Below are 11,023 nucleotides of genomic sequence, written 5' to 3'. Positions count from 1 at the left end.
TTGTTCAGCTTTTTTCCAGACCACTGCCAATAACAATTTGTAAGCAACCCCCTAAACAATGACAAATATTCATAACCCACTGAATGACCAAAAACTGTCCACCTCACCTCTTGGGAATGTGGGCATCATGTTATCAAACTACTTCATGCTATCTGGGGATGATAGCATATTTAGATGATCCTGAAAAAAATGAGGTAATTGTCAAGTCCTGGGAGAGGAAGCTGTATCATTTGTTGTCTAGTCTCTGTAATGGGAAAGTGCAGAGATTATCTCAGTTCCTAGCTAGAGTAGTCTATGAGGCTGGACCATCTCAGCTAGACACCTTGAAATTGTCGTGAGAAATTTGTAGTCCAAAGCATATCTTTGGGTGGTGTTCGTCAGCTTAGTGGTGTTACCACAATCCAGGTGGAATCATAATTCTGGGGCCCCATCATCCTCTTGGACACTTCAAAGGTCACTGTTAGGCATGGGTTTGGGTTGTAGAAAACTTTATAAATATGTACATCTAGATTACAAAAACTTAGTTCCTAGTTACCTGATAGAGACTCAAACCTGAAATCTTGTACAGGAAGCTATATGAAGACTTCTAGAATTCTAGTACACAATATGATTATTAATATCATAACAAAAAGTTTAAAATATATACATATTAATTTTATAAATATTGAGACAATATTTATACCTTAAGAAAAGTTTTAAAGAGTCAAAAGCAGAGGATCATGAGATTAGTAGCAATAGAATAGTCCATTAATTAAGTTTTCCTTCTGTCACGTATGAGGTAGCTCTTCTGACATGAGACAGAGATTTTGGATTTTCCTTTTAACAAGCAAAAGAAGGAGAGAGTCATGGGCCAACTCCAAAGCCCGTTTTAATTTTTAATTGAACTGGAATTACAAAAGACATTTGTAATTCCACAATTTGCTTCATGTGTCTGTAGAGAAGAGCAGAAACAAATATTTGGGAAGATTTATCAAGTTTTATCCTATTGGAAATGAGATATACCAATAGGCCAATTTACTGTTTTTCTTGGGACATTTTCTTCAGATGATTCAACATTTTGCTTCAGATGTCTCATTTGTTCAGTGGTCCTCAGATTTGTAGATGGATGCCTTTATTATCCTTGAAACACAAATCTTTAAACTATATAGGCAGATTTAATTCTGTAGGGGTTTTTTATTATTATCTAATGTCTCTCTGCAGCTGTTGTTCCTTTCTTATTAGCATTGAGAAAATTTAAAGTTAATAGAGCATTATGTAATCTATTTCTTTGAGTTTTTGTTACCCCTTTCTATTTATTAAGTATATCCTCTAGAGTTCTGTTTGATCTTTCTATAACGGCTTGGCCTGTAGGATTACGTGGTATACAGGTAATATGCTTTATATTGTAATAAGCAAAAAGCTGTTTCATTTTCCCAGAGACATATTCTCGACCATTGTCAGTTTTAATTTGTGCAACTCTACACATGATGGCCATAACCTATAGCAAATGTGTGATTACTGAATCAACTTTTTCAGAACTCAAAGCAGTTGCCCATTAAAATCCTGAATAAGTATCAATGGTATGGTGTACATATTTCAATTTTCCAAATTCTCCAAAGTGAAACACATTCATCTGCCAGATTTCATTTTTCTGAGCACCCTTTTGGTTACATCCTGCTGGTAACGGCATCTGATTGTAAAAGGAACAAGTAGGACATTTCCTTACAATTTCCTTGGCTTGTTGCCAGGTTATGGAAAAATCCTTTTTTAAACCTTTACTATTGACATGACGTTTTTATGAAATTCTGAGGCCTCCAGCACATTTCCTATCAATAATTTATCAATCTCATCATTACCTTGTGCTAGAGGGCCTGGCAGACCCATATGGGATCAGATGTGTGTTATATATAAGGGATGCTTCCTATTTTGGTTATATCTTGTAAGTGAATAAATAGTGAAATTTATTCTGACTCATCAGGAATAAGTTCTTTAGTCTCAATATGTACTACCACTCTTTCAGCATACTGAGAGTCAGTAACTATGTTGAGAGTTTCTGAAAAATCTATTAATACCAACAGAACAGCATACAATTTTGATTTTTTAACTGAAGTATAAGGACTTTGAACCACTTTACTTAAATTTTCTGATTTGTAACCTGCCTTCCCTTGTTTGTTTGCATCTATATAAAATGTATGGGCTCCATATATCTGTGTTTCCCATACAATGTGAGGTAGAGTCCAATAAACTCTCTTTATAATTTGAATTCTATTGCTTTTGGGATATTTGTTGTTAATCTCGCCAAAAAATTTACTGCAAGCTCTTTGGCAAGGTTTATTTTCTGCCCAGAATTTGTCAATGTTATCCTTAGTTAAAAATTCTACATTTTCTGCTGGGTCTATTACTGCTAATTGAAAAAGTCTCAATTTTCCTTTTAAAATCAAATCAGAGATTTTTCCCACACAAGTTTTTAATTTTTTGTTTTAATTTTTTGTTTTGTTTATTTGGTAGAAATATGCATTCCAATATAATATGTTCCCTCTGCATTAAAACTCCTGTAGGAGAATGCCTAGAGGGTCAAATAAACAAAATGCAATCAAGTTTTGGATCCACACAATCCACATGTCCTTCCTGTACTTTTTTTCTACTAAGGCCAATTCTTTCTCAGCTTCAGGTGATAATTATCTTGGACTATTTAAATCCTTGTCACCTTCTAAGCCTTTGAATAAATTACTCAGTTCATCATTTTTACTCCAGGAACAGTTCATAGTTGGGAAATGTCTCCAAATAATCTTCAAAAGCTATTAAGAGTCTATAATCAATCTCTTCTAATTTGCACATTTGAGGGTCTAATTTTTGTAGACCTATTTTATATCCTAAATAATTATTAAAATCTCCTTTTTGTAAATTTTCAGGAGCAATTTGTAATCCTCAACAAGGCAAAATTTTTTTTACTTCTTCAAACATTCTAAAGTATCTGCATTTGAGTCAGCTAGTAAAATATCATCAGTAAAATGATGAATTACAGATTTAGGAATTTTTTTCTGGATCACTTCCAATGGCTGTTGTACAAAATATTGGGACAGGGTTGGGCTATTCAACATCACCTGTCGGAGGACCCTCCATTGATATCTCTTAACCAGTTGAGAATCATTATAAGTAGGCAATGTGAGGCAAATCTTTATCTTTTTCTTGTAAGGCTATTGAAAAGAAAAAGTCTTTTAAATCAATAACTATAAGAGGCCATCCTTTAGGTAACAGAGTAGGCAAAGGAATTCCAGATTGTAGAGAGCCCATTGGCTGAATTACTTTGTTAATTTCTCTTAGGTCTGTTACCATTCTCTATTTACCAGATTTCTTTTTAATAACAAATACAGGAGATTTCTGAGGGCTGATTGATTCTTCAATATGCTGAGCATTTAACTGTTCTTGTACCAGCTCTTATAAAGCCTGCAGTTTCTCTGTTGTTAAAGGCCATTGCTGAACCCATACATGCTTGTCTGTTAACCATTTTAAAGGTAGAGCTGTTGGGGTCTTTGAAAGATCATCCATTGTTGTGCCCTGTTCTTGTCCAATCTGAATGGCTGGTGACGACTCATTAGAATAATACCTTCTAATATTTCTCTCAGAAACATGTGTCATTTGTTTCTGATGTTGGAGGAATGTTAATCTGAGTATTCCATTGTTGTAATAGGTCATGTCCCCATAAGTTCATAGCTATGTTAGCCACATATGGCTTTAATTTTCCTCTCTGTCCTTCTAGACTGATACATTAGAGCCATCTTGCACTCTGTTTCACTTGAGATAATGTTCCAGTACCTAACAGCTGAACATTTACCTCCTGAAGAGGCCAATTTGGATGCCAAAGTTCTGGAGCAATTATTGTGAAGTCTGCATGTGTCTACTAAACCATCCCAAAAATATCATTTATTCATATTTTTAATTTTGGTCTTTGTTCATTTATAAAAGTTTGTGGTGATATTGTGTTCCCCAAAATATTGTGTAACTGCTGTGGATATCATTCTGTATAAATAAAACAATGATTGGCCAGTGGCCAGGCAGGAAGTATAGGTGGGACAAGGAGAGAGGAGAATTCTGGGAAGCAGAAGGCTGAGGAAGTCACTGCCAGCCGCCACCATGAAAAGCAGCATGTGAAGATGCAGGTAAGCCACGAGCCACATGGCAAGGTATAGATTTATGGAAATGGATTAATTTAAGCTATAAGAACAGTTAGCAAGAAGCCTGCCATGGCCATACAGTTTGTAAGCAATATGTCTCTGTGTTTACTTGATTGGGTCTGAGCAGCTATGGGACTGGTGGGTGACAGAGATTTGTCCTGACTGTGGGCAAGGCAGGAAAACTCTAGCTACATGGACCCTAATAAACTTATCTGTGATTAAAGACAGAAAAGCCACAATATTAAACATAGAAGTAGGCACTGGTAGCACATGCCTTTAATCCTAGCATTCCAGAAGCAGAAATCCATCTGTTCAAGGATACAGCCAAGCATGGTGACTCACGCCTTTAATCCCAGAAAGCAAGACTTTAATCCCAGGGAGTGATGGTAGAAAGCAGAAAGGTATATAAGGCATGAGGACCAGAAACTAGAAGCATTTGGCTGGTTAAGCTTTCAGGCTTCTAGCAGCACAGTTCAGCTGAGAACCATTTGGATATGAGGACACAGAGTCTTCCAGTCTGAGGAAACAAGATCAGCTGAGAAGTTGACCAGGTGAGGTTAGCTGTGGCTTTTTCTGTCTCTCTGATCTTCCAGTGTTCACCCCAATACTTGGCTCAGGTTTGATTTTATTAATAAGAACCTCTAAGATTCATGCAACATCTGGCACCCAACATTCATGGCCAGAATTCATGAAAAAGCTGCTTGCCTGTTGCCTTGTGGGCCCCAGCTTAGGCCCAAGTGCCCTCAGCCAATTGTGGTGGTTCATGCCAGTAGAATTTACTGAAGAAGGCAGAGGCAGGAGGATCCCGAGTTTGAGGCCAACCTAGGAGACTTGCTAAGGAGAAGTTTCTTCCCAGGACCTGGCCACAAACAGTGGTGGTGGAACCATGGAAGCAGCAGCTACTGCTCTGAATTGCTGGCTTCTTCTCATCATGTTGATGATTGTGTTGATGCTCCTACCTGGGACAAAGAGTTTACTGCTGCTTGTTCAGAGAAAAATTGCCAGTACCATCATGTTACAAGAAAGCATCGGCAAAGGTCAGTTTGGAAAAGTTTAGCAAGACAAATGGTGGGGAGAAATTGCAGTGAAGGTATTCTCTTCCAGGGAAAAACATTCATGGTTTTGAGAGGCAGATATTTATCAGACTGATTTCTCCAAACCACAGAGGATGCACACACAAAAAAAATGTCTGCAGGGAACCATGACCAACCCTAACAGTGGCTTTGAAATCTTCAAAAAGATGACAGGAGCCCACAATGATAATTCCACATGGACTATGGTAAAGCCAATAAGCTGATTAACACCACAGAAAAATCTACTCTGGACTAAAAACTACCCAGGACAATTTTGAGATGACTAGCTGAGATGATCCAGCCTGACAGACTACTTGAACAAGGACTTGAAACAAGCCCTGCTGTGGGATAGTCTGTATGTCAAATGTGTTGCTCTGATTGGTCAATAAATAAAACACTGATTGGCCAGTAGCCAGCCAGGAAGTATAGGTGGGACTAACAGAGAGGAGAATTAAGAGAACAGGAAGGCGGAGGGAGACACTGCCAGCCGCGCCATGACAAGCAGCATGTGAAGATGCTGGTAAGCCACAATCCACATGGCAAGGTATAGATTTATAGAAATAAATTAATTTAAGATGTAAGAACTAGATAGCTAGAAGCCTGAGCCATTAGGCCAAACAGTTTAAATAATATAAGCGTCTGTGTGTTTATTTTATAAGTGGGCTGTCAGACTGCCAGGGCTTGGCAGGAATGGGGAGAAAACTCTCCAGCTACACAAGCCCTGCACTTTCTCATTATGCAGTGACTGGACAAATGATACAGGACTTGACAATTAACCCAAAAATTTGTTTTCAGGATTCCCTAAAGATGTCTTCACCCCCAGAAAGCAGGAAGTAATTTTAAGAAAAACATGCCCACATTCCTAAGAGGTGGGATGGGAGGTTTTTAGTCATTTATTGAGTTTTGGATATTGTCTTTGTTTATGATGGTTGGTTACAAGTTGTTAGTTGTTAATGGCCAGGAAAAAAGCTGAACAAGGAGATTAGATTCAGAGTTTTTGTTTAAGAAAAAAGATAAAGAAATAATAGGATAAATGGGTAGATCACTGAATCTACACTAAAAAGAAAAAGGGGAAGATATAAAAACAACAAAAGGTAGATTACTGAATCTATTATGAAAAGAAAAAATACTTTTAAAAAGGAACTACTTGGGTTTTTTTTTGTTTTTGTTTTTGCAATACAGTTCAGTTCTATATATCAGCCACGGATTCCCTTGTTCTCCCCCATTCCGTCCCCCTCACCTTTTCCCCATCCCACCCCCTATTCCCACCTCCTCCAGGGCAAAGCCTCCTCCAAGGACTGAGATCAACCTGGTAGACTCAGTCCAGGTAGGTCCAGTCCCCTCCTCCCAGGATGAGCCAAGCGACCCTGCATAGGCCACAGGTTTCAAACAGCCAACTCATGCAATGAGCACAGGACCGGGTCCCACTGCCTGGATGCCTCCCAAACAGATCAAGCCAATCAACTGTCTTACCCATTCAGAGGGCCTGATCCAGTTGGGGACCCCTCAGCCATTGGTTCATAGTTCATGTGTTTCCATTCGTTTGGCTATTTGTCCCTGTCCTTTATCCAACCTTGGTCTCAACAATTCTTGCTCATATAAACCCTCTTTCTCACTAATTGGACTCCCAGATCTCCACCCGGGGCCTAGCCATGGATCTCTGCATCCAGATTCCTCAGTGGTTGAATGAGGTTTCCAGCATGACAATTAGGGTGTTTGGCCATCCCATCACCAGAGTAGGTCAGTTTGGGCTGTCTCTCGACCATTTCCAGCAGTATGTTGTGGGAGGATACTAGATGTGGAACAAGGATGACTGGACTGCTACTCACATCACCAGGGAGGCTACCTGGAAAACAGGACCCAAAGAAAGACACAGGGATCGCCCAATGATGGAGAAATGGAAGATATCTACATGAACAGCCTGGACATGAGTGGGGGTAATGAAGGGCGAGGGTCGAGGGAAAGAGAGCTTGGGGGAGCGTGAGATCCCAGCTGGATCAATAACAGAGAGGGAGAACAAGAAATAGGAGACCATGGTAAATAAGACCACATGAGAATAGGAAGAAGCAAAGTGCTAGAGAGGCCCACAGAAATCCACAAAGGAACTACTGGTTTTAAATAAGATAAGTAATGAAAAATTTTTTGAGTTTATCAAATGTTACTGGACTGGATATTGTTATATATTAATGGAGTTTTTTGTCTGAATCTGTCAAATGTTAATGGACTAGACATTGTTAATGTAATCTTGACTGTGTATATTGTATATACTTATTGGATATAATTTTTCTTGTATTAGTTATAAGCTTTTTTAATTTTAGACAAAAAAGGGGAAATGTGGTGGTACTGTGTTCCCCCAAAATATTGTGCACCCTATTAAACTTATTTTATTTTATGTGATCAGAGACAGAACAGCCAAAATATTAAACATAGAAGTTAGGCACTGGTAGCACACGCCTTTAATCCTAGCCTTCCAGAGGCAGAAATTCATCTGTTCAAGGATACAGCCAAGCATGGTGACTCACGCCTTTAATCCCAGAAAGCAAGACTTTAATCCCAGGGAGTGATGGTAGAAAGCAGAAAGGTATATAAGGCATGAGGACCAGAAACTAGAAGCATTTGGCTGGTTAAGCTTTCAGGCTTCTAGCAGCACAGTTCAGCTGAGAACCATTTGGATATGAGGACACAGAGTCTTCCAGTCTGAGGAAACAAGATCAGCTGAGAAGTTGACCAGGTGAGGTTAGCTGTGGCTTGTTCTGTCTCTCTGATCTTCCAGTGTTCACCCCAATACTTGCCTCAGGTTTGATTTTATTAATAAGACCATTAAGATTCATGTTAAAAAGTTTCAAAAAAATTTTTCTTTTTGTCTTCTCCTGAATTTTCTATTCTCTCTACCTCAGCTGTTATGTCACCCTGAGCAGCCTGGTTTATTCCAGTAAGCATTTGGTCATTTAATTGCTCTGGGTAAGGGTTTCTTCTATGAATGTAGGAAAGGTCTGAACCAGATTTGTTGTGGGAGCCTACATGAGGCCCCTCTGGGAGTTTCCTGAGGACAGAGGCAAAGGATTACCTTGTCTGTCCCTTGTTGATCTACATTCACTGGTCCAGTGTTTACAATTACCCCACCTTCTGCATAGTCCAGAAGGGAGGGGCATTCTGTTGCTGTTCTTCCTGGAATAAACATTCTTTCTAGGAATGCCCAGTTTACATTCCCTTTTCAATTGACCTTGTAGAAAACATCCAAAACATCTGACATTCCTCAAACCTTTTGAAATTGCTTCTCCTATCCACATATCATCATGGCAATGTGACTCAACATTGATTGTTTCCCTGATACAGTCCTCCAAGAGTGAAGATCTTACCTTTAATGGCCTGATTATTCTTTTGCATGCTGCATTCACGTTCTCAAAAGCCAAAGATTCAATTATTATCTGTCTAGCTTCTGAATTCGGGATGATTCTATTTACTGCTGAAGACAGCCTTTATAAGAAATTCGTGAAAAATTCTTCCAGGCCCCATGTAACTTTTGTGAATGACTCAATTTTCTTTGCTGCTTCTTCAATTCTATCCCATGAATTCATGGCCACCACTCGACATAGAACTAGGGTTTGGTTATCATATAAACATTGTCTTTGTATTCCAGCATATTGGCCTTCTCCAAGAAGCTGATCTTGGCAGATTTTCACACCTCTAGCTCTATATTGATTTTCTACTGTCTTAGCTTTGTCTCTATAACACATGCACAACTGCAATTGTGCTCCAAGTTCGAGGACAGCTATTACTAATTCTTTCCAGTCTTGAGGAAAGAATTACAAGTTGACCTATTATCCTATTACAAGTTGACCATGAGTTTAACATTTGATTTACAAATGGATAATGTGTGCCATAGGATGCTATAGCTTCCTTAAATCTCCTCAAATCTAACATTTCAACTGGAGTCCAATTAGTTTGTACATGCCCTTGATCAGGTAGTTGTTGTATGGTTACCAGATAAATAAGTTTGATTGTTTGAAAACAGACTGTCTCTCTGTAACCTGATAATCCAATCCTGAAATAATTTCACACTTAAATTCTTCTGAGTCTGAATTTCTCTATAATTCATTTTAACAGGTTTTTCTAAAGCTTTTATCTTGACACTTAAATTGACCATCTTTTTTAATAGTAAAATAGGGATAATTAAAAAAATAATATACTTAATTGATGTTACATACATCCCATCAACACTAATACTCTCATGTAATTGTTCCATTTTCAGACTGCCTAATGTTATATCAAACCAAGACCAACTCACTTCCATTGTAAAGATATTTCCCATTTTTTTAACGTGGAATAAATTTTTCTCTTTTTAGTAGTTTTTCTCTTTAAGATATGGGATATCTTAATTGACTTGCCAAGTCTGTGTAGAACAGTAAAATTCCAAGGGAATTTCAAAACAGGTACCTAGCATAGTTGCAGTCTGAGATGGGAATCCAGAAGAAGAGAGAGAGAGAGAGAGAGAGAGAGAGAGAGAGAGAGAGAGAGAGGTACCTGTTACCTACCTGGAGAACAGAAAAATGCTAAAAGCTAAAGTCCAGCCACATGCTCCATCTTGAGCTGTTTTGGGCCCTTTAAGCTCCAGCCCTTTTAAGCTCCAGCCTCATGAGTTGGAGATCTGGCCACAAGTAGCTTCAGCTGTGTGCAGCTGTGGATATCGCTCTGTATGCTGTGAATGTGTTGCTCTGATTGGTTAGTAAATAAGGTGTTGTTTTGGCCAGTAGTCAGGCAAGAAGTATAGGCAGGGCAAAGAGAGGATAATTCTGGGAACAGGAAGGCTGAGTTAGGAGTCACCAGCCAGACACAGGAAACAAGATGTGAAAGCAGAACAGAGAAAAGGTACCAAGCCACATGGCTAAACATAAATAAGAATTATGGGTTAATTTAAGTGTAAGATCTAGCTAGTAAGAAGCCTGAGCCATTAGGCCAAACAGTTTTAATTAATAGAGCGGCTGTGTGTTTATTTGGGTCTGAATGGCTGCAGGCCCGGGCAGGACTGGAGAAAACTCCACTACAGTCGAGTGCAGCTCTGGCTGCATGAGCCAGATGACTTGTAACTCCAGCCATGCCTCCTGGGGCCTGTAAACTCTGGCCAAGCCGGGGCCTGTAACCCCTGGCCTGAAAGGCCACCAACAGTTTTTTAATGAATTCTTACCATGTTGGCACCAAATGTAAATGAATTTCTAAATAGTCTTATTAAATGAGAAACAGAGAACCAAATACTGGGATAATAGCTGAAGAGATTAGAGAAATATCAAATAGCAATGACTAGCCTTAGTTTACCACCATGCAGTAGCTTCCAGAGAGAGAGAGAGAGAGACTCTTCCTGTCTAACCTGTACTTTTATTGCCTTCCTGTTCTGCCTTCTCATTGGCTCAAAGCCTAGCCACATCACTTCCTCATCACTGCCTATCTATACAGACGTCCAGGTTACTATGATTGGTACCAGAAATAAAGACATGTGTCACCATGCTTGGCTGTGTCCTTGACCACCCAGAGACTCTGCCTGTCATGTGACTGGATTAAGGGAATGTGCTACCACTGCCTGACTTCTGTTTATGGCTGACTATTTGACCTCTGATCTCCAGGCAAACTTTATTTATTAACATACATATAAAAATCACATTTCAGCACAAATAAAATATCATCACACTGCCCCAATTCTAAAAATGGGGAGTTTCCCTTTTGGCAAGTTATATCTGATCAAATGAAAAGCATTTGTTAGTCTTACAAGATAGTTTAGATTTAATGGTCACACTATTTGAG

Source organism: Peromyscus eremicus, chromosome 1, assembly GCF_949786415.1.
Source record: "Peromyscus eremicus chromosome 1, PerEre_H2_v1, whole genome shotgun sequence".
In the NCBI taxonomy this organism is placed as follows: domain Eukaryota; kingdom Metazoa; phylum Chordata; class Mammalia; order Rodentia; family Cricetidae; genus Peromyscus; species Peromyscus eremicus.
Note: the sequence above shows the minus strand (reverse complement) of the source record.